The sequence below is a fragment of the Varroa jacobsoni genome, unplaced genomic scaffold, assembly GCF_002532875.2.
Source record: "Varroa jacobsoni isolate VJ856 unplaced genomic scaffold, vjacob_1.0 scaffold_598, whole genome shotgun sequence".
NCBI lineage: Eukaryota > Metazoa > Arthropoda > Arachnida > Mesostigmata > Varroidae > Varroa > Varroa jacobsoni.
Genome location: NW_019213500.1, coordinates 55526 through 81007, shown reverse-complemented (window position 1 = coordinate 81007; position 25482 = coordinate 55526). Strand labels below are relative to the sequence as shown.

Genomic DNA, 25482 nt, shown 5'->3' with positions numbered 1-25482 from the left:
TTCCGTAACGATTTTCGTTATTATTTTTAAATTTTATAAAATCAGTAGTAATAAAAGATAGTAAAAAAAAATAGTAATGAAAGAATGAACGAGATGGAGGTTCGTTAACACTTTTTTATGCCTGTTGCTTCGCCGCTTTCTTGCTATTGGTAACGTCTGATCCCCGATCATCCCTGAATGAATCTGTCCATTGTCCATTTGAAGCACGAAGTATCATGCTTAGTAGCTGGTTTTCCTCCCGTTGATTAGAGCAGTCGCCAGCGGGATCGCTGCCGCCTCCGCTACTGCAAAGTTCGCTCGCGTCAGATCTTCATGTCCATTACGCGAAAAACGTATGACGATATAACAGGAGAGGCTATACGTACACGGTATACTATACGAGCGTGACTATGCTCACCGAGGCCTCCTGAGTACCAGAGCTTTCTTTCGGAGGAGAGGTCGGCACATTGATTGAACGAACTGTTTTGTCGTTATTCCCAGAAAGGAGCGACATCTCACACTCATCCAGCATCAGCGGCAGCAGCAGCAAGAAGACGAATAAAAAGCAGATGGATCAAACCAAACCGACGCAGCCGCAACACCATCAAAAGCCGTCACTCAAGTAAAAAGCCATTGTGAGAAGGCCTTTAGTCGGTCTAAATCAGAAACGTTTTTACTAGTCAGTGGCGATGGTGACGAGGCGTACGATCTTTGCCGGCATCTTCAAACGAAAGAACGAATGAATTGCCAAGATGAATACGGCTTCGCGACGTCGACTACAACACGGTCACGTCCCTCAGCAACAATTGCCAGTGTCCTCCGCGTAAACCGTTTCTCGAGACAGACTTTATACGCTGGGATTCATTCCTATTGTGTCTTCGTTTACTTTGTTGTAGTTGCTTCCGTCCTCTCAATGTACGAATATCTTGCTATGTAACGAAATCGCCCCAGCCTCGCTCAGTTTTGCTGGCAGATTTTTTACCGCCTGTTTATACCACAGTCCTAATACTATAAAATACAGATATTCAATATCCAATGTCCAGAAATTCACGTCCTGTCGCTTCTCCGCGCGGACCACCAACCACACGTTGAACACCCTGCGCTGTCTAGACGTGCCATATATCGTCTTCCGTCGGCGCATTTCTGACTCGCTTTTTTTTTTTAATCTTCTGATGCCCGGTAGTGTAGTGTTAGCAGCTTACTCTCGATCGAAATAAAGTATTATGAAAAACCAAAAGCCGTACGTCTTTGGGCTGATGAAAGGTTGGGCTGCTGATTTTGTTGCTGTGGGGTGGTCGACGCTTTGGCTGGTGCAACCACGAAAAGGAGTCGCGTTCGAAACGATGTCTATCCAACGCAGGCAGGCAGGCAGGCAAGCAAGTGCAATAATCGTAATAATAATACATCGATCAGTCGATCGCTTGGCAAGCGGTACGCCAACCAGCTGACCAACTGACTATCTCGACCGATCAAACAGACATTTCGAACAGCAGGTCAACGTCACTCAAGTAGACAGCAGCATTTGCGTCCACTGTCAGCAGCAGCATGGTAACCGCGACGGCCACAGGGAGTTCCCCTTTTATTTTTCCGTCCCCCCATCTCACATCGTTGGGGGTGATTCCATTGTGCTTCGATCATTGCGCTGCTGGGCCATTTTTGCCCGCCATCGTTGCTGCAACCTATGGCGGCTGCGCAACATGATGTTGTCTACCCAATAGCTTTGACGAGTATAGGAAGCTGTGGCGACGATGAAAAGAGTTCTTGTGCTGTGCAATCAAATCAGGAAAAGTAGGCGACGAGAGCGTCGGGCTACAGTTACAGCAGCAGCAGCAGAAACTGTAACAGCGGAAGTCAGCCGCTGTGACGGCCACCGAGACCACAACTGCGCCACTGGTGCGTCACCGTGGTCGCAACCGTTGTTTTTGTCATCTGGATACGAGTATATCGTCTTTTTCGTCGTTGTCATACGCAGCGTTATGAGCAAGCAAACGGCGCTAGCATCAGCCATTTACAAGTTCGATTTGCGGAGGCGCCAATGCTGTAAATTCTATCCAATGGCCCGATGCTGGTGGCGCTCGTTGCGCTCGGGTCACGACCCAGATTGTCGGCTGATTGTTGTCGGCCGGTGCAGCGGTCTGCCGCTATGGCCACGGTTGGTCACGTGGCTGCTTGAACCGTCGCTATTTTTCTTGTTGCTGTTGCTACTCATCGCGCCAACAGTTAATGCCATTTCTGCCGCTGTCACCGCAAAGGGCTCCGTCTGTTCGGGCCAACTTTGTTACCGCCTCTTGTGCCTTCCTCGCCTGTGCCGGCCCAATCTATCCCCAACAGCACCAGCAGCAAACGTCGTTGACTATATACGCTATACACTAGGAGGATTTACGAATGGAATAATGCAACGCTCAACCGCCACGAGACCAGAATGGTCGCGGCAGATTCGAAATCGGTCGCAGCAGACGACAGCCGCTGACTTGACAATGCAGAGCAGACAGCAGCACCATCTTGCTGCTGCTGCTGCGGTGGGTACGATAAATGAATAGCTGAATTAATGATGGTTACGATCATTGGGTCAACAGGCCCCAGCTTCAGCCGCAGCAACGACAATGCCACCTACAGCTATAGTAATTGTAGATGCTGTTGCTAGCGTTGTTTTTGTTGATGATTATGTCGTGTGGCTGTCGCATGACAGGAATCCATATTATCTCGATTATTTTGGGCTTTGCATAAGCATTCATGATGGCGACGGTTAGTGTTGGCCCCGCTGTCTCGCTAATACCATATTAAAGACATAGGATCAGCAAAATTGTCGGCGATTCGTTGGCCCATCATATAGGCCACACAGTGACAATGGTAGAAGGCTGCGATGGATGGACGCATACCGTTAGAAGACGTTAGACGGATGAGAAAAATATCATTTCTATAATTCTTCTGCCAAGAGATCACCGGCACCGTCAGCCAGAACCATTTAGAGAAACTGATGGATCACGGTAACTATGGATGAATGAAGATGGTATGAACAAAGCGTCGTATCTAAACTCATTGCCACTTCTCATTTCTACACAATATTTCGAAAAGTGATCGAGGTCGTTGAGGCTGAGTTTAATGGGTCAGCTGTTAGGAGTCCTGTTCTTCTTTTACAAAAAAAGCACATTTTACCGTCAGAGCCAGTGATCGCGTATTTCCTCGTATTCAGATAGCGATCTAACCTCGTTTATCGACAGTACGATTGAGATGGTAGTATAGAAATAAAAAGAATGAACCGGTTCTGACAAATATTTACTAATGTTTGCCTCGTACTGGCTACACTCAATGTCATCGAATTTCCCTTTGATTTCAAATAGATTAGTATATGTACATATATATCTATGGTCCGAAGGCCGCATATTACGTCGATCCGTTCGTCGTGCATTCTTTATACGGTTAGCTATTGATGACATAAATACAAGCAACCGAAGTGACACGAACTACAGCAATATATGGCGTTGCGTTCAAGGGGAAAACTCTGGGCGGCTTTTGCCGTAACCGGCATACGCTTATCTGCTATTCTTGATGCCAGGCGAAAACCAGTTTTTCCTAGAACAAAGTGTCATAGTAAACAACGGTGGGTCATTTTCAGACTTTAAGCGAATATCAGCTATTATCGAATAACTCCGCGTTGGACGATCCCCCCCCCACCCCTTAAAATCAAAAGTCCAAAATTGACAACCTACATTATTGCCTCTCCTAGAAAATCAGAGGAGAATATTTCAAACGATGACCGTAAGATCATTAATCGGTTTTGAGTTGAAAAAAAAGTTTTAAAATCTATCAAAATAGCTCAGGCACCCATAAAGAATATAAACTAACAATCAGATGTCCAGATGAGTCCTAACGGTTAGTTTTTTCGAGATCGTTTTTTTAAACTCTTGCATATTTAAGACTTCTCGTCTGTTATTAACCTAAACTTTAACCACGTTGGAAGCGTCTGGATGTAGCGTATTCGAGCGACAGTTTACATATATCAGAATCACTTAACACACAATTACTAGGTCCCGAAATGAAGCTGTAAAAAAATTATAAAAAGCGACTTTTGCGAATACGTTGTTTATCTTTTGCCCTATTAACTTTCGGTTAAAGTAAAGCCTTTAAGCCGATTGCTCTTATTATGTTCTCAAAACGGCAACGGCTAATTAAAGTACTTTTACCATTGACAGAACCCGCGCAACACCCATATATTTTATTTCCTATTCACTCGGGAAGGATAAGGTAGACAATTATCTTTACAATGTTCCTTTATCGAGGGCAATTACCGGAGCAAATCATAAAATATGGTAAATCTGGCAAATACCCTAATCTAACTGTAGTAGAATCGATTAGTTCGTCGCATAGGTTCCAGCCAACCGTAATGGGTTGTCTGAGACGTCCTTAATCTCTACGTTGCAGGATAAATATAATTGAAAATTTGCTGCTTTTTTGGATTCATCACTGTTATCACAGAACATAACGCACACGTCACCGTCCCCTTCAACTTTGTCAGCTTGATTAAAAACAAGCCGGACTGAATTACCGTCATTTTGAATAAGACGAGATGATTCATTCGTTTATAAAGAAAGAGAACCAAATGCACACTGTCGCCTAGGACGAACAGAAACTGAGGTCAATAGTGGAAGCCGATCTCCAAATAACAGGGGGCAAATTCCCATTGGGCTTTTTGTCAGTCACGTAGTCGTCGATCATACACGTCTATGAACATGAGAAAAGCGCACAGGGGCATACAATTGCCGTTGACGTCTCATCTTCCTTAGTCGGTAGTTTGTTTAAAACGCGGCATTATTTTTTTTATACCTATAAAGCATCCTTTTCAGAGATGATTGACGTGTCTCGCTTTTTGAAAGCGTCAGCAGGAACATGGTTGCACTTCATCGTCACTAGGCTATGGTTTATAGATGGTCAAGGCTATAGTCTTAAACTTACGTAGAAGATACGCTTCGTTGCCGCTGGTTATTTTGCGAGGGTTGAACCTCACGTACCTATTATAATATTTCTCTGTCGTGGCAGGCCCATGCAACAAAATGATTATATGTTTGATGCATTTATGCCATCAAGACAGAGATTCCGGGTCAATTAGGTGCCGTAATAAAGTTCCGTATGAAGAGAGGGACGCATATTCTAAACGCCATGAATCTCTGGAGCTACAAATCGCTCTTCTTGCAATTTCATCTTTGTTTTCTCGAGCCCAAAACGAAATTTCATCGTTATTAAAACAGCATCAAATGCGGAAGGCTCCTTTACTATTTTGATCATATGAAAAGGAGAAAGAATACGTATATTCAAAAACCTATTCCAAAGCAGCTATGGGTGACATATGACTGTATTGAACTTTCATAGGCAGGCACGGGCACTGTTTGAGCACCTGACTAACACTGGCCATCTATGTATCACAGCTACGGTCACCTGACAAATTTCGTTGATGCGGCCTTACGCGCTAGTTTCTTAACTCAAAGAACCTGCAGTCAGCATATTTGTGAAACAGAATAAACCGAAAAAAGGCCATCACTCTTAGCGAATGCGCACAATTAGATGCACATATGTTCTATGCACTATCTTTGTAAATATATAGCTATATATTTTTGAAATATATAGCTGCAATTAGCAGGATTATGAGGGTATGTCCGACTCTAAAGATCTCACTCTTGCTGCTACGGCGAGACGACTCAGCTTTGCAATTTTTTATTCTTAATCGTAGTAAAATCTTTTTTGTGTTATCTAAATTTATCGAATATATATATATATATATATATATATATATTCCATAAAAGCAAACATAACGGACGTCAAAAGAGAACAACAACAGTCGATCGATATATGTGTATGCATCTTTGAGTGTCGATCTGACGGGCTCGTAATGTCTTGTATTGAATGGCTACAGCCTAATTGATCAGCGTCGCGTTCCAACCCATCACCATCATCACTACAGTCATGTTGAACCAGATGTCGTATTATACAAGCGGCCGTCCAGAATAGTTTTGCAGTGCAAATTACATACTACCATTATAACATTAACGATGGCTCCTAGGGTGTCCAACTCCTCGGGGTCTGACTGCGGGGGAAAAATCGGTCACTCGAGCAAAGCTAGTAGATGACAAAGTGGTGACAGCAGTTGCTACCGCTCCTAGCGGACCAAAGCAGGTGTCGAAAAACGTCTGGCTAACCGCCGTTTGGTTCATTAATATTAGTTCGCTCTGTATGCAAAGATCCATTGTAACCTGCTATCGTTTATATCTCTGATCACCCCTTGCAGTCGATATGTCGTATACCAACATGTACTACTCGTATAACATATATATATATATATATATATACCAACAATATTATACAAAGGACAACAACTTGAACCAACTACCGTAGTAGCAAACAATGGCGATGAATACGAAATAAGCTAAGCTAAATGCTAATTGCAAAATGAAGCATTGCTACAACGACGGGCGCTAACAACAATAAATTACTATTCACTATCGGCAGTGCTATGGGCCTTGCCAGCCCTATATTGTAGGACATCAGATTTGTGGCCCTCACCAAGCTAGACGTACTCAGTGTGTGGAAAAGCGATAAACGATATAAAACAGAATGAAAGTACGGGGGTTAGCTTATCGCTCTCGTCCGCTACAGTTACTCCCACGAAATGGCGCGAAACACAGCTGCGCTCTTTTCCGCACTGCGTTTTGGACGCCCATTGCACATGAGCGGTTATAAAAGCAACAGTGTTATTTAAAAGAAATAGACCATGCGTACGAGCATTAAAAAAATCTATAAAAGTATAACATGTCTATATCAACACTGAGCACGTGGTTGTACAAGCCCCATTTTGTGCAGTACGGTCAAACGGCTAGGTTCGTATAGCTGACGACCGAGGGCGTCAAGGGCCCGCGAAATTCGAAACTCGGATTCTAATTCGTTCATTGATATACTGTCGGTGGCAAAAATTGCTGTTGCTTGCTTAAAATAACATTAGACAGACAGGCCTGACGCCTTCAGAATGAAGGATCTTCTCTACCGCTTCCGGTGCAGAAATATAATTGCTTCCCGACTGCCTCTACAACTTCTTATTGTCCTACTTTGCTTATAGTGCTTACATGTCTGAAGAATGTAGGTGTAATGTCCAGCGTAGTCAGATAGGTAATAATAGCTGGCTATTATAGTTAACAAAAGAACCTTTGTTGTAGCTACGACTCCTTAAAAGGGATACATTTAGCATAAAATAATACCTACATTGTATAATTAAAAGAGCACCATAAGCTGTAGACGCTGCGACCGCCGCTATCGTCAGCATCACTTGCTCGTTACTTCTTTTCAATCAAACACCGTGGTGGAAATGCAGCACAGTTACTTTGTACCTCGTACTTTATATTTGTCGTTGTTGTAGTTTCCTCTTTACTACCTCGAGGTGCGCCTGCGCGCACTTTTTTGAACGAATAGGTCCTTTCTGCTGGTCGCCAAAGACGTGAGCGCAACGCTTCTCCAACGGCGCATATCCTGATATTTTGTAGCAACGCTTCGTTCTCATAAATGTGCTCGCACGACGAGAAAATATATATAAAATCGACATAAAAAGCGGCAGAAAACAAGATGTCAGCAACACGAGAAAGCAGCAGAAAAGGTAGCCAACAACGACGAGAACACTAACATAAATGCTGAAGAAAAAAGACCTAACGAGCAAACGAATGAAAACATTTTCGCGGAAAACTCTTTTCTATCTTCGAGCGTGAGTACAATCATGAACGTTCGTTGGAAGATGTCGATAACGCCCAGATATCAGCCAAGGCTAGTGTCAGCTGTTCGGCAAAGATAACCGTTGTCTGAGGCCAGTGGCAACTAATCCAACATGAAAGAACCACACGAAAACGCTATTACGAATAAAATTTATGGGAACAGGAAGGCTTCCTTGTAGTACATGTCCTGCTGGTTTCGCCACGGCTGGGAACGGCAGTAGATTAGACTCACTTCAGCCTACGACGGTCTCAATTTTCGATATGGTCCCAGCCGGTAGAACAAGGTACGCGGTTTATGAGCGTCGATATTCTATTAGTTACTAGCGTTGTGATTATTCTCTTATAGGCTAAATTGTGCTTGCGAAGTATTTCCCATACATTTGTTCCTAATTGGATGAAACACTCTGTTTATATATGTGAGACACGTCTTGCAACTGTCGGTAATAATACTGCGGCTGGCACTCGCGCATCTAATACTATTACAGTGAGTGTAATTGCGGCGACGATTCCTGTCGCTATTTCATAGATTTAACCACAAAGATAACACCAAGAGAGATCGTAAAAAAAAAATAACGCCAAAACGAGTAAATAAGGAAACATGAGGGATGAGCAGATAGATAACAGCTAATGACAGTGATCGCGTTCACTTAGATAATCGTATTTTGTTGCATATGGGGAGAAAAAGCAACGGTAGACTCTGCAGCAGCGCAAAATAGGTGCCGATCTCCACTCTCTGGATTTGATACGTACACATACCTGAGGTTAGCCTTACGATCGGCAATAGCCGCAGTCAAATAGTGGCAAACAGTCAGAAACAGATTCATTGTAGGTGAATAAATGACTATCGACGTAACCATTAGGACTATCTAAAGGATTAGGCCGACGTACGAAGGATCAGTGGATAGATATAAGCAGATAGACAAACATTGTCATCTTTACTTTAATGAGCTGTTGTCTACCGATAACTGAAGCTCGCTTACGGTAGAAAAAATAAGGTAAAAGGACCACTACAGCTAGTTCGCTGTGATACTAACTGTACTGATATTGACCATAACAATTATTTTTTTATCGTTATTTTTATTAGTAGAAGTAGTAGTAGTATCAGCATTGCTGAATGTTTACATTACGTGGTTTATTTAAAAGGAAAAAGCGCATATTCCAATAGGAGCAAGCCACAGCCCCCCCCCCCCCCGCAGCTTACCTTTCCCATTCACGCACGTGCACAACTTCACGCGCCGGTTTTTCCCCATACAAGGACGAATCTCATATAATCCAACTGTCTTCGCATCATCATCTAGTTATTATTATTATGGAATACTAAAAACATCGTCCAAATATTATCGGTCACTCTCCCGTGAAATCCTTCTGAGTCAACGGCACTGGCACATACTAAATGTTTATTTCAGAAGAATTATCATGCTTCTGAAAATTTCCTGCTTGCTATATTTTGGAGTCGACGCACTGGACGATAGCATTGGTCCCTCACAAAGTATCTCGAAGCATATAGTTGGCCAGAAGGGAAAATCTGAGGCAGGCCTCAATCTAACACAAGCAGACAAACTGATCGACTCCGTCTGATTGCAGATGACAACGCTTACCTTTGCTTTTTTTGTCGTAGCGTTTGCCTCGTTTAGGGATATGCGTAACAATTGCTTTGGACACGGCCCTCTTCAATGTCGATAAGTTCTCGCATCATTTGTGCTGGATGTATTCGACCAAATTTCGTGCTACGGCTCCCGCTTCTGTAGGAAAGCGTGCGGAGCGTTACACGTACGTGCGTACGCTTTATTATTAACATCTGTTCTATCACCATTATTAATTCTATTGCTGTGTTATGAACGTCAGATCCGCTATCTGCATAATTATATTAGCGTTGATGGTCTGGCTCATTTCACGCCTATCAGGATCGTTTATACGTTTCTCGACTTGTTGGAATCATAAGGCGAAAAACAGGCATGTAAGGATCTCAAAATCAGATATCAGAATTTGCCTTTTTTTGATCATGGGAGCTTGTTTCGATGCAAGAGATAGGAATTCAGCACGTTTTCAAAAATTCTGCTTTAACAGGTATGAAAAGATCATGTTATATATTGAAAACAGGAAACTGACCTCTTTTGCAGGTTTTGGATTTCTTTCAGTTATGTCTTAATTGGTCAAACTCAAGCACCAATTTTCGTAAATAACGAAAAATACGCCATCGTATTGGCCATATGATAAAAATGATTGTTTCATTTATTATCATATTGATTATTCTGTCAAGTGACCGCACATAATGTTCGATGTCAGGAACTTTCGAAAGCGTGGAACTCCGTGGCTTATACTTAATTTTGAACTTATAAACTTAAAGACGAACCCGTTACGATGTTTTTGACGCGCACTGCAAAGTAACTGATATGTCCCTGGCAAAACAAGTTTAATGAATAGAAAAAAAGAATTGAAAATTACCGCTTACTGTAATTCTGTCCTGCTAATGCTGCCGGTTGACAGAAACTCCAGGAGTCAATAGCATAAAGTTTCACCGTTTGTATGCCACCAACCCGGGTTTGTCGAATCTGCCTGCAAAAACACCCTCTATATACGGAATTTTTTTAGCGAACGTACAAGAATCTATATCGCTTTATGCCTCTCGAGCCACTTCTCCCTGCTACACGTAATGCTTTATCTCTATACGGCTGCCGCATTGTATGGACTTCCGAGCAAGCAATACAGACGACCTTCCTCGTCCCTCACATGGATACAAACCCGGCGTCCTAGGTCGTTTTTTGAATTTACGGTCGCTGCCGCTGATGATACTACTGGGATTGCTTGAATAACAATCGTGATCGGTGAAAATAACAACAATCGCCTGTTCTTGGGTACAGCCAGCAGGCCATCTTCCATCGGAGTTGTCCTTTGCTTCTTACTCTTTGCCTGAACACCTCGGACGTCATTCTTTTTTCGGAGCGAATAGCGTTTCACCGAACTATCTATTATATCTTGTATAATAATATGACAAGGATACTTGTATTTGACCGAGCTTGTATCTGATTGTGCTTTTCATTTGCCTACGATTCAACACCGTCCGACCCAATTGGACCAGAATTGCTGGTCGCTGGATCGATATCCTTTTTCACTGGTATTCATAAAAATAACAATAGTATTCAATGATGGAAGCGTCGTTCTTTTATCCATACTAGAGCTTTTTTTGTTTCTTTTTTCGACATTTCCTATTTCTTTCCTAAATAAATAACAATCAACAAACACATTGAAGCAATTAAAATTGGAAGCAGCAGAAGAATGACGTCGAAGAGCAAAAAAAAAAAAGCCAAATGTAGAAGAATAACAAAAAATAACGGCGAAGCAACGGAACAATGATATAGTGACTCTCCGATCCGATTGCGCATCGGTTTGTTCAATGGTAACAATGACAGCGAGAAGAATAAATCGTTTTCTATTTGTCCAAATTGAATTTCCCGGACTTTTATTCCGGTACGTCTATACCCACGAAGTAGTAATGAATGATAATAATGATCTGTAGCGTATTATCAAAATCGGCAGTCATTTCAGTGGCTTCATTGACTTCAAGCTATTTTTTGTTTTCTTGAATATCTAGTACATAAAGAACAAACAGGTGTAGTATGATTGTTCAGTTCATTATGTGTTCTTCATTGCAATAGACAAACAGAAAAAAGATAGTTAGGTTAACTAGGGAGCGAAAATACCTAAAGAGACTTAAGGCAGTATGTGTAATGGTAACTACGTTCGTAACTTTCATAGTAGATCTATATGATCTGTTTCATAAAACAATCTGATCAAAGGAAAATCTCACAAAAACAATATAGAAATCTAATGATTTTTTTTAGCTTCGTTCATCCCCTTATCGTGCCTGAATTAACAAGAAGAAAATATCTGGCCCAAATAGATCTACTCAGAGAATAACAATAGTTCGGGGTGGTTGAAGTTGCAAACTTAACAAGTTTATACAATTGTATAATTGATATTGTTGCCGGTATATATAACCGTATTTTCCATAATAATAATAATAATGTTATCCGATGTACCGGCGGTCCTATGACAATTTTGAAATTCTCAGCCAGATTGCTGTTCGAGACCTGTCATCGTTGAGGGTTGCTGAATTAACTGCAATCCCCGAGGAAAGCTAACTCAAATGAAATACATATAACTATTAATGACTCGACGGTCACTGTTAGGACGGTTTCAGAATTGAACCATTTTGCGACGTTCGTCAAAGCGTCTCTCTTTATAAATCTAGAAATAATTATATATCTCTACGCAGATGACCAGTCATTAGCCGCCTCGCACATAACAAACAAAGCGCAAGCCATCGATGTCCAATGAGCGATACCGGAACACTTGAAAGAACTTAAAATAATAATGAAGTCTGCAGGCGCGATTACAAGGCAGCCATGTTGGCCAACAGAAGATTTTGATGACGCCTGCAGAAGATGAACGGCAGCAGCGGCAGGTGAAAGCAGGGCAGTCTCGTCATCATCTCCGATCCTGTGATGGTACAGTGGTAGCGTGTCTGCCTGTTGAACTGAGGGAGACATAAGGCAGTCTAGGTTCGAAACTGGGCATTGGCACACTTCACTTGTGTAGGGGCAGCTTCACTTGTGTCTGGCGCACCGCTTGAGGCAGAACAGGACGTAAGACTAGTAACATTCAGCTAGCCCACATCGCTGACTGTAGGTACAGATACACCGTTGATCAGTAATAGTAAAATCGGAAACTATTACGCCAATTAGCATTTAACAGTATTGAAATAGTGTTAGATCAAAGTGCGTACACAGCCCCGTAATCCGATGATTGTGCCCGGAGTCGCGAATTGTGTCTACGAACACGGCATTGGACAAAAAAAAACCTGCTTCGAAATTTTCCTATAAATCTTGCGTACTATACAATGAAGATTACATTAACCCGTATTGTGTAGGGGGCGTTTATGCATGCCGTTTGCCAGATCTTTGAGTTTTAGACCAACATCAGTCATTTTCGCTATCTATGCTATAGCTAGAATTCTTCATCATCTCTACAATCGTTGTATAGCTTCGTCAAGTCCACCAACCTCGTATGATTACCGGTTTTATGTAAGTTGTTTCTTTGAACTGCGTTATCCGGATGAAACTACTACTATCTGCTATATGAAATACGTTATTATTGATATAGGATATTTGTTGAGCATGCTTTAACAGCGTCCTTCAGGCCGAAGATCATTGAAATCGTCGCAGCTGTTAGATTTATTACTTCTACTGAATCAGGTAGAGGTCCTAGTCAGATAAATTCACCCCAAATTGATAGGAAGGTTTCGCTCGAGTGTATACATACATTGTTCGGCTTGACACAAATCGAAATGCACGGATCACCGACGACTGGCTGGTTCACTGTTTACATGCTTTGTGCGCTGCTAAGGCACCGTGTTATTATTTACGCAAAGCGCGTGATTTACTTTATGCTTATCGCAGAGTTATGACAGATCGCCACTGTTAAACATTTTAGTAACGATACGAGCTGATATTTGTGAAATTTCCCATGTCCCATGTGTCTGGATATCTGAGATAGAGCATCGGCCCGGTTTTGCTAGCAACATTTTTGTCGTTATTATTACTGTCACTTCGTCAATTTCAATATGGCAATAGGCCTGCCTATTTCTCTGGATCAATGGCTATCGTTTACTTTATGCCGAAGCAAACGCTGCTGCCGTCCCGACTGCAAAAGGGTGCATTCTCGCCTCCCGGTGGTACATAGCTATTTCGATCGGTGACAACCCGGACGGGGTTTGGTCTACTATCAGCTGGTCTGTCTGCCAGACCACTAATAGTAAACTACCAGTATCAGCATCATAATGATTCACTGACTAAATCATTGGTGCAAGGTCGCTCTGTTTGGACCTATAGTGTCGCCACCGTTGGCTTCCTACAGTTTGAAGCAGAAGCGACTTGGTCTGTTTGGAAATTGCCCCGCCTGCTCGACAAGTTGTTGCCCGCGATCAAGATGGCTCGCCATCAATATGGCGACGACGGCGACGGCGACGGCGGCGGCGGCGGCTTCGGCAAGATGGAGTACTGGCCATGATAGCCGACCCTGGGTTCGATCAACTGCAAAAACTTTACACCAAGCGCACTACACATAAACCTGTGCCATGGTTTGATACAGGTAGATAGTGTTGTGAGCTTTTGTATACGTGTGTATATTTGCCCCATTCTGTATATTAAAGTATAGCGATGTCCACCTGAATCAAGATAACGCATACTTAGAATTTTGAGGCATAATAATCGCATCTACGATGCGGCTGAAGACATTGTCGTTGCACAGCGTCATTTGATTCGAACACAAACCGTTTGCTCTAATTAGTCCAATTTTTTTTTTGACATAAAATAATAATCAATAGTACTCGTTACGATTACCATTGCCGATCATCATTTTTATGATTGAACCATTTGTGTCAGAATCCTCTATTCTGTATCAATACGATGGCTGCCATAGGACATCTGCCATTACCATACGGTCTAGCGGGCAGTTCGTCAACGAAGAAATCCTAGCATTGGTAAATAAAAGTAGCAGTCACAACGAAACGCGCAATGCAGAATTAAAGTCTGACTTATCGCCACGGGATACCATACAGGTCTTCCTGTGAGCAGCTTCTCTTCCCTTACTACTCATTCACAAAGCCGTTTCTTATTATAACGACTAGTTTACTGATTTTTTTATTACTTCATTAATCTAAATGACATTGGTGTTTTAGGATACTGATAAGCATATCGGTGGGTACCCTGACACAGGATAATTAATTAGTCATTCAGTTTCCTTCTGTATCTGTTATTACCACTTATTGCTGTTTTTGACGCGTTTTTCTTCCTGTACAATCCGAGTTTTTAAGCCAGGGATACCGAGAACTTACCAGTTACAAAACACGCGACGGGGGGGGGTCAAATATCGTGACACAGTACTTTAAACAGCGGTAGCGGGTAGTAATACAAATAATCAAATCCTCACCAAAAAAGATGGCGTCATCCAGCCACCCAGCTGCAATACATTGCCTTTTTTCAACTGCACCAGATTTTTCCGTAGGTGACGCCCACAGTGAAACGCCGCCAGGTGTCGCTGAAGTTCAACTGGCGTAATAATAAAGCAAAACAGCAGCATAATTATAAGTCGTCGTTTATTATAATAGAATTACAATAGTTTGATATTTAGATGAGCTCGTTAGCTCGTAGCTTTTCCCTTTCTCTGTCTATCTGTAGCAGAAACTGCATTCATTGTATATGCGCGAGCTACGATGGTAACTTGTACTATCTTGTTTCTGATCACGATAGGTTCCTTCGAATACTTACTTATAAACAGAACATGCGCATGACGCAACGACAGCAGCAACCTTAAATGAATGTACCAGCCTTTTCTCTATTCGTATATATAATGTGTCATCTAATACATTAGCATTCACATGCAGAAGCCACTCTGAGCTTTGCTACAGCTGAAAGCATAGTTGTCATTATGGTTCTGGCTGTGATCGTTGCTGCCTGATGAAAAAGTGACTGGTCACATCGTCGTCGCTGTAATCATTATCATTACAATAAAAATCACTATTGCTCATTATCGGCAAGGGAGACTATGTGCGTGGCCGAGTGACAAACACGCACAGATACGACACACGAGGGTGCCCAAGCTGATTGGGAAACAAAAAGACATTGTTCAAACAGTGACGCTCCAGGCGATGACGCCCTTCTGGTCACGCTTCGTAGAACAGGCCTTCAACGACAAGTCGATGGAAAAAAAACAACCATTCGTGCAGTTACAGCTATTTGGTTCCGGAACTAGTAGTATCAGTGTAATACAGATTTCTAAGGTGAAATCCACCACCACTTGTAAACTTGCTATTGGTCGGCTGGGGTGGGTCATTGCAACTGTTGAACGATGTTCTCAAAATGGCTCATGCTGATTTCGACGAGCTGCTTCGTTCATTTTCGAGCGTACCCACTAGGACTGATAGTTAGATCCAATGTCCAACTTAGTCTATTTATTTAGTTACTGAAAATTGTACCAATGTGATAATAGTTGTGCTAAATTCTAGTCATAATATAAACATTATTCAGCCATATATGTTGGAAAATTCAATTCCCTTCGTGATTTTGAGAAAAGAAATATAGTTCGTTCGTTCGTTCATTCTCTAATTATACTACCACGAGCGACATCTTCTACTATTAAGAATATTGGGATCCATTGCTCCGAATATGGGCTAGAAAAGAGCGCAAAAAAGAACCCAATTATTGTTATTTAGATTGAAATCACATGAGCTACCACCACGCGACTACGTACCCTATCTTCGGCAGGCAAATTTAAGCGAAAGATATATTGAGCTTTTCGATTTCTTTTGTCGATAAAGATTACAGGAAGCGAAACATCATATTCAAAAGTCTCATGATAAAAACCAAAATATTTTACAAACAAAGAACAACATATCTTTAAATAGATACATATATGCTAAACTAAAGTCTTTATTGTTCTCGGTGACCGAGTGTGTACCAGCCCAGGCGTCGACCGTGTCATTAAATTGCTGGTGCTAAGTCTTTTATCTTTCAATTCAACTGGCCTAATTCCTCTACTGGGATATTTTTATGATAAACTTAGATGAAATCTAAGTCTAACGGACAAAACGCTAAAAAAACCATGACACCTTCAACGGCAAAAGACGAGAAAAGGCGAACGATTACCGAAGCGGGTTTGGGGCTATCTAGTCTGTAGCCCCCCCGCCTTTAACAATTCGGCGTATGTTAATTAAACTTGATCCGCGATATTTACCAGACCAATCATCGTCATCAGCGACGTCATCATCAGCATCGCCATCATTTGTTGCAAGATCGATTGACCGATTGGACCAGCGGTTCGATTTAACCGACCGACGCTGCGGCTAGTTCAAGTGGGGTTGAGCGCCGCGCACCAGAAAAGATTCTCGACGCAAAGCCCAGAACAGCACGAAGCTTCTGTTGTCTGGAACTTTTTGCGAATGACATCAATAGCGTCGACCGCAACAGAAATCAACTTGGTTGCTGTTGACGGTGGTTAAAAACGCAGCTGAAACCGCTGGCTGTGCGATTAAGGCCTTGGGGATGCATCCCCTGAACGTAAAGAAGGACTCAGAGGTATTCATGCGCGTAAATGAATATGCACTTCTCAATCTATTTCAGGCTCAAATGTGTTATCATGACCGTCACGAAGGCAAAAAACCACTGTAAAATTCAAGGCTCTCGAATCCTTGAAGTACAGTAATTAGAAGATCTTAACAAACAACTAATATAAAAATTACTAAACAGATCCATTCATACTACGGAAGCTTTGCTCGATCGGTAGGTTCACTTGCCTAGGCCTTTATTCGAAAGCATGACCATAACAGCGTTATGCAGTCGTCGAAAGTTAGGGGGGTGACGTCTATTCAACGATGAAATTTACCAATAAGGGATCGATTAAGTATGTGTATAAATAGCTATCTAGTGTAGACTCCTCGCAAACGTTTGGTTTTCTGTTTATTCCGCTGCGTACTTGGCGTTGTAGAGGTAAACGTAATCTAAGGTTATTTTTAACAGTGTTAGGGGCACACACACATGCGTTCATGTTCTGAATTATTCATCTGACGCCATATGGATATAATAGAAATAAGTGACAGCTTCCATTCCCCCATATGCAGCTAAAAAAAACAGGTGTTATCTTGCGACCTAATAAACTTTCCTGCTACACCATCATCCTCAGCATATATGTCAGCTTGCCAGTATTGTCAGAACTGTTAAAAGTGCAAATGTATTCGCTGATACTCGAATATATGTCGATCGGCATCGATAACCGCCTTCTGGCGAAGCTTTTTTTTTTATTCGAGCAGATGGCAAGACAGCCCGATGGAGCTACGGCGTCTGTGCATTCCGGTGCGCTGTTTGGTCGCTATTGCATGCCATTTTTTCTGTTCGGCCCAAGCATGAGGGGCATTACAAACGACATTGAAAGCACATAGCCCACCCTTGCAAGATGTTCACCTCACAGTACATTTGTGCATCGGGTGCGCGTAGCAGTGTGACATGAAGATTTCGAAATTGATGCATACATAGCTCGACTAGCCAGTGAGTATCGTTCGTGATCAATATATGGCAGCGAATCCTGGATACCGAACAAAGATTTTAAATGACAGGACACCTTTCAGCTTATCGCCTTGCCTCGTTAGATGATAGCAGGAATTTGGAACCTCAGTTCAGCCCATAATACCACTGGGGAATTGATTGACCACAGAGATTGAAGATTGTCAAAGAAACAAGAAGAGTTGAACGACACTGAAAAGCCTAAATCGACAGGGTGTGACAAATATGACGGTAGACATAAAAAGCTGACAGATAGATATTATTCAGCTGTAGGCTTCTAAACAACAAATGTATATGCAATATCTGATGAAATGATTGATTACAACAACCGTGTTTTTTTCGTTTCTAGTTTCGATCTAACTTGTGCATGATCTGAAGGATCTTTTTATGATTTGATATATTGATATTTATTTAACTAAAAGACCTGCTAGTTTTTATTAGTCGAGAAACATAGGAGATTATGCACTCTATCTATTAGTTAGTGTATTTTATTCGAAAAGATCACGATTCGATCCTACTGGTTTAACTGAGAAAAAGCTGCGAATATAAGAGCCTTTGATTTCGAAGGGGTCCCATTTTAAAAACCCCCGGATTGCTTCCTCCTCACGCCTCTCAGAGGTAGACAGAAGATCAGTCTATTAAAAGCTAACTATCGGTTCATAACATCTGATTCAATTAAGTTCTCTTAAAATTGCATGGCTTTTCACAAAATATGTTTTGAAATGAACAATAGTTGCATAATTATCAAGAACCGTATTGTCACCCCTGCGTTGCAGAAACTCTTTAGTCAAATGGCTTACGGATGTAGTAGGTGAAAACTTCCAAATTTAGAGAACATTTGATGCCGTGCCTAGAGGTTTGGATGCTCTCAGCTGTCATTTATAATCTAAACAACCCGAATATGATTAACTCTTAGCATTTGGTAAATTCATAGATAACAAGATGATAATATTTCCTTTTCAAGTTCAGTTAACTTCTCTTGAAGTTTACTAATTGCATTAGCTTGACCTCAGGCAATGGGAGGCTTTGGCCTGATAAATATGCCATGGATATAGTTGCGCTTCGTTACTGCTATTCGGTTGTGAACTGGGCTCGAACATAGCAAAAGTATCATGCAAAAGCTAAAATCAACCAGTTCGAGATGTCGGCTTGAGCATTTCGTGAGCGAGCAATGTAATTTAAAGATCTGGCTAATGTCAACTTTCTCCATTTACTTCTGGCTAGATAGTATGAACTCGGATCACTCTGTCCGACATGAAATGCTTCCGCAGCCGCAGTCTGCGAAACGCCTTGAGGCAGAGACGGACGTCCTCAGGATAGCTGACAATCACCACTTGAAAACATCAGTATGAAAAAAAGTAGACACGGTAGGCAGGTCAGAGGTAACGAACGCGAGGCCGACAACGAATCTAGGCAGAAAGGAAAGCTTGCGGGATAGACCTGACCTCGACAATTTGAAATACAAAATCTCACCACTGGGTGAATCTGAAGTGTCATCATTTGTTCATCGTGACAGAAATAAAGGAGGAGAGCTGTCACTTCAATGATATGTCGGGTCCGTAATTACCAACTAAACGGACACTGAGAAACGAATGCTCGGTCAGTCAGCGCCGAACAAATTCGTAGCTAACCCTCTGAGAATAATCGCAGTCTTTATATAATAAAGTCCTGCTCATGAGCGAATGTTATCGACATCTCGGTAATTACTCCACTAAGAACGGCATGTTGCCACCTGGATCCCTGACTACGTTTCTACCGAGCTTATTCCGAGGGAGTCCTGTCTCAAAGTGCTTTGAACGCTTATCTGTCAGTGTCGTAGCTGCCTCATCTTTTAAGTTTTAGTTGATGGTGCACAAAATGGTCTTTCAGCAACCCACTAATGCCAGACTCGCCGGCAGCGCTGACTTTACTAGAATACACAATAATGCTGACACTAGTAAATTTTTTGTTAGAAAGGTAGACACAGGACTGGCAGCTGCAAAGCCACTAGCTAAATAGAATGGCAGAATCAGCAATACCAGCACCAACAGCAACGTCTATAACGGCAAACACGCAAGCCCCAGTCACTGACCTCCCTATAGCTTTCCGCACTTACAGCCGCCTTAATCGTTGTCGTCGCCGGTGCAGTCGCCTCGAGCGAAGGCAATTTGCCCGCTGGCCACTGGCTTAGACTAGCGATTCCTCCCACCCAGCAGCGTCAAGAACACGCGTAGCAGTCAGCACGGCCACGACATGAATAACGGCAACGGTGGCGGCAAACTTTGCTCCTGCGGCATCTTCATTTGTTGCAACGTTATCACGCACGAACTAGTAACACCCGACGACTATCGTTTGTTGCCCATCGCCACTTCACTCGCCTTTTCCGTTTAACTTATATAGCCTTTCTGATTCTCTCTTTCGGCTATTTTTCCCGATGTTGCCGCCGTCTAGTCGGGTCGCCTCGAATCTCTTTGTAGCTGCGGCATTTCGGTTCGGGCCTGTTTCTCCTTCGCTTTCGTTTTATGACATTCGTCTCCTTTCCTTCGATTTTTCCCAAGGTGTCGTTCGATGACACTCGGTCGATTTAATCTAGCTCAGTCGAATGTTAACGTTCTGGTCGACGGAATCGCTGGTCTCCGATGACACGACTTCAACGCCGCTAAACGTACCATTGATGATGATAGCCACTCACGGAGCTGCAGAAAAGAAGATTGCCATTATAGCTATATTTAGATCAGCATATGACGATAGGTTGGGCAATGCATCTCAATTAGATATTATATACTTGTTATGTATTGTACATGCACGCTTAGCTAGTCGTAGAAAGCATGTGTCCGTAGCGCGGTCAGTCGCATAGACTGACTGCAAAAGTAGATAAGATAGCAGTGCTAGCCGGAGAGGACAACAGCCAAATTATGTACACGTATATGCGCGCGTTCGCTGCGCAATATCTCTTCAACCGCAAAGGTTAACAAGAAAACATAGAACTCATGATGTGGCGCAGTATTTTCAGGTCGACTCACAGCGATTGGCGTTAAAGCCCCTATCGACGACGCATGCGTGGCAGTTGCACGCGAACAATCCAGAAACAGCAACATCAGCACGTGCAGCGCAGTGATGACGACTGACTTTTGTCGAGGGTGGAGCCACGGTCAACAGTCGCAGAAATAACGGCGACTACAGCAGCGCCACCTCCCATCACCTTCTCGGGTCGGGGTTATTCTTGGCTGTGTTGTTAACGTCGTTGCGATCCTTGCTGTCTGCGCTCGTTATCATGAATAGAATGTAACTCTATTTATGGATCGAGAGGTAACCTGCGGGAACCTTTAGTAAAGCAAATTTACCTTTTTCAAATATTTTCCGTCCCCCGCCACTGGCACCCTTCTAGGCTCCCGCCTACGCCAACGTCCATTTGAGACCGTAGGTAATTGCATTATATCGTTTGTCAGCCTGCTACAAATGTTGGACGAGCTCGCTGCACTTTGGTATAGTTAAACTATAACTGCGGACGTTGTTTTTTGTTCGGCGCAATTATCGCATCTTTCATGGACATGCATAACGGTAAGAAAAAAACATGTCGCCATCGCACACGATATGAATATGTAAACAGTGCTTAACTACCAGACTTACTACTTACTTAGACTTACAGACCACTACAATAGGTCAGATTCCTATTTTTGATTTCATCTGCAGCCTTGACTTGTGGCCGTTGTTGCCTCGTGATCGCTAACATCATTTATTCGATGGGAAAAGACACTTCGAAGCCACGAACTCGGTTATAACAGCACCGAGAAAAAGTGCCGGTGCCGCATAGATAAACATACCAACAATTGTATATGTCATCAAGGATACAACAGGTGTGATTTACCATATAAATAGTGAGACAAGTTTTGCCCGACTCGCTGAACTCGACAGCCTCAAAAAAGTGTCAGCTCTTCTTTTTTATATGTTTCACTTTTTTTTTGTTACCCAGACAGATGCATGAGATGGCACGATGGCCGCAGACAAACAGCAACGACGTGCGGAACACTCTGGAGAATTACTTTAAATAAATAACTCTTCGGATTAGATTACAGTCGAGCAGTGAAGTAGGAATGCTGAGATAAGGAAAAAGTGTTTACTTACGAGTAAACTAAACATTTTCAACGATAGGCAGAATAAGTTAACACCGACTCGCTACCGCCTGAGTTTGTTGTTTGGTAGCCTGCTGGACCCAAGCTGTTTTTCTGCAGCAATGCATGATACCATAATGAGTAAAAATAATCTATACAAGACTAGCGATCTATTGTTGCTTTTATTTTTGTCGTGATAGGTGTTATATTTGATTTGCAAATTTCACGAGTTTGCCATTCAGCCGTACTATTCTGGAAATAGAATCCATATACTGAAATGATCACTGATTGAAGTTAACACATTTAAAACAAATACGTCGCTAATGTGTATATAAGGCGGATTACTTGTAATCTCAAGTACCCTTCTATCCTTGCCATTGTAGATATTAATTTTAATTTTTGCGTGCTACCTTCCAGAGCTCGATTGTTAGATTATGAACTTGGAAGTTCAATATCAGCCAACAACCACCGTATAGCCGCCGCGTTGAAAGTTCAGTTTAATGAAGAAGCATCGAATCAAGCAACGGTCGCAACTTACTCTATGTACAAGTGAATAATAGTGAAGCACTCTATGTACATTCACCAAGACGGTTCCGTTTGACCGTTTGATGCATTGGCGTGTCACCCAACCCGCCCACGAATCCACCTTCCACAGCTCTCACAGTTCCCGCAAGCTATACATTACAGATCGTGTTATATGACTAGAACGCGTCGCACTTTAGCTCTTTGCTATCAGCGATAACATTCCTAGGAACAAAGAAAAGGAAAACAGCAACACCGGGCTCAGCGATAACCTCTACCGTCACCGTCATTGTCCGACAATGTCCTATCACCAAATGACACAATCGAGGGATAGGGAAGCGCTGCTGCGACGCCGCTGCCGCCTGTGTCCTTCCTGCAGAGGTGGAAAGCGACGTGGTGACTCATAACAATAAACGCTCTGTTTATCGCTGGCGCCGCCAAGATTAGCGGTCACTCGAGCGGAAAATAAAGCCGACCGTCGGCGCGAAAAATCAAAAGGAGATCGCCGTATGACGCAAGAAAAACGATTCCGAGAAACGACTCGCTGTTGCAGACCTGAGCGTCTACAACAATAACGCTGAGACGATTATCCTATTACAATTGCTACCGCTGGCGTAGCCACTAGCTCTACTAGGGGCGCAGACAATATTTGGCTAACACGGGTATCGCATCCATAGCGACGATTCCTCGGCCGAATTACACATCGACCTGACAAGCACGGCCTGCATGGACAGCATTGACGTGGCAATAATCCACAACTAGCTCAGGACCATTTGCTTTTTTTTTCTTAATCTAGGTACCCGTTTTCTTCATTCTTAGTGCCGTTGTATGGCTTTTTACTCTCTGCGTTTCACGAAATTCGCTATGATCCCTGTGTCACTTGATTTTTGCTCAATTCGTTCCTTTTTCAACTTGTACTGTTCGCTCGGTCTCTCATGGCTACGTTTCATTGTTCTTATAGCTGTTCGTATACCTTATCGTACTATCCGACGTCTGCTTTACTCTGATCTCTATTCTCTTTCGTCAAACGAGGCTGTCTTGTTGAAGTGGTCCAATTGTTTTTTAGGGGCGGTAACGAGCGAATTCTCACCTCATCAGCTCCTTCAATCAGACCCGGCGGAAGGGACGTCGATAACGACAGCCGCTTCTGCTAGAAAGCTCGCTCTACCATTATCAGCGTTTCCCCTGAATAGCAATGACAGCCATGGTAGTAGTACTCGCAATCTACTTCTGCCCGAACAACTGCCCACGCGCGCCCGTCGCCGGCCGAGTGGCCATCTTGAAAGGCGCTAGTCTCCACTAAAGCAAACATGCTTTGTAGACTCGACTCGATGACGGTACGAACGTAGCAGGACTGCAATAGAGAAAAGACTGGGTCAAATTTTAGAATGATCTCAAATCGATGGACGAATGAACGAAAACATTGCTTATCGCCTCGAACAATGATATGAAACAAGAAAAATATGTCAGACTACAGAGGTGAGGTCTTTATCATCTATTTTAGGACGAAAAGAAGACAGTAAAAGTGCTTGGAAAGGTTTGACCAAGGCAGTAGTGGGTGCCCGCCGAAGTTGGCGGTACAACTAGGTTGTACCTTCATCAACACCTCGCGCGCATCTAGCGACAGCAGACTGAGGCGACCGTAACAACGCGGTCGTTGCCTCGGTGAATCAACAACGATAATAGAAATGATAGGGGTAACAGCAGCAGCAGCAACGGAAGCAGTAACAGCGACAATGTGAACCGAGCGAATAGAAATCAAAGTTGATGTACCACTCCACTCACAATGACTCGGCCTCTCCCCGTTCTGAAGCTGAACGAAAGCTGAATAAGAAAAATCAGGACGACGCGAACATTATCGCGATAATTCTGGCCAATAGGATTAACGTCGAAGTAGGCTTCGGTGACATCGAGGCTAGAACAAGGCTAGCATCGTTTCCCTCTTCTTCATAATAGCCAGTGAAAACGATAAGTAGGAAAGAGTTTGAGAATGAGCGAAAATAAATCATTGTTCCAAGCCAGATCGAGGGACGCTTGCTAAAAAGCCGTGAAACAAAAGCTGGCGTGGTTACTGACAATGGTAACTCAAGTCATCTCATCGGATGACTGATGCAGAATCATTCGTCGGCGGCTGCATTCGCCAATGAATATCACAAGAATCACTCGAAAGAAAAGTAACTTAGCGAAGTCCCAAAGCCCAGCACTTTGTATCCAAGCCGTTGATAACTTGGGTTTTTACGAAAAATACGACGACGTCGACGCGCCAGCAGCGCCAGGGTTTGACAACGGATCTACGCTTTTATTATAGATTTGTACATTTATGTACAGCGCCAACAAACGGGTTTAATCAGAATACTGCTAACTTCTGTTCGTTAACCATATTAGTATATAATAATGTTTCATTGTTGCTTCTATATAATAGGCTTTAATACCGGCGAAAATATATGTACTTGTTGAAATATAATGTGATGCCATCCTGAGCACGAGAGCTCAGGCGGCTAAATAAATGTGACAATCGGAAATTGGTTTTCAACAATGGGATAAGGACAACAGAAAGCTAGTACGTGAAGACTGGCCTAAGCTGATAGCCTGTTGATTGTTTCGTTGCATGCAAACACGTTATCATTGCCACGCTCCGATAGAAAATCAATTGTCGAGGTCATTCCATAATTGTGAAGAGGCCCCAATTATATAACAATGCTATTTCGCCATCTTGGATTGTGGAACAATTTCGAATTTAAGGACAGGCGTAGAACACTCGCCGAAATGTCGGAATAAAAAAAATCAACAATGTCGGTCTCGTATTTTTTGGTACGAAATGACACGTCAAAAAACGTCAACATTAAAACAAACACTAATTATTTACGTGCCACGAAATCAAATAATTTCTCGCATCGATAATAACAGTATTATTAATCTTAGATATGATAAATTAGATCGTATGTGATCAACATATGGCGCGAAGGGATTTTTTTTTCATTTTAAAGATGTCGTCTTTTTTTTGCAAAACTATCAAGTAGTGCATCA

At 42.6% G+C, this 25482-nt stretch overlaps 1 protein-coding gene and 2 long non-coding RNA genes across 6 annotated transcripts in view; 2 read left to right on the top strand and 1 right to left on the bottom strand.

The window, feature by feature from the left end:
* The window catches only part of LOC111261824 (protein spire homolog 2), a 158020-nt gene that overhangs the window by 77019 nt on the left and 55519 nt on the right, over positions 1 to 25482 (bottom strand). The window lies entirely within an intron of this gene.
* Positions 8941 to 10749, top strand: LOC147753279 (uncharacterized). The gene is made up of 2 exons (XR_015311678.1): positions 8941 to 9497; positions 9848 to 10749. It is a non-coding gene; the product is annotated as an uncharacterized LOC147753279 (long non-coding RNA).
* LOC147753278 (uncharacterized) lies at positions 21765 to 25248 on the top strand. The gene is made up of 2 exons (XR_015311679.1): positions 21765 to 23251; positions 23522 to 25248. It is a non-coding gene; the product is annotated as an uncharacterized LOC147753278 (long non-coding RNA).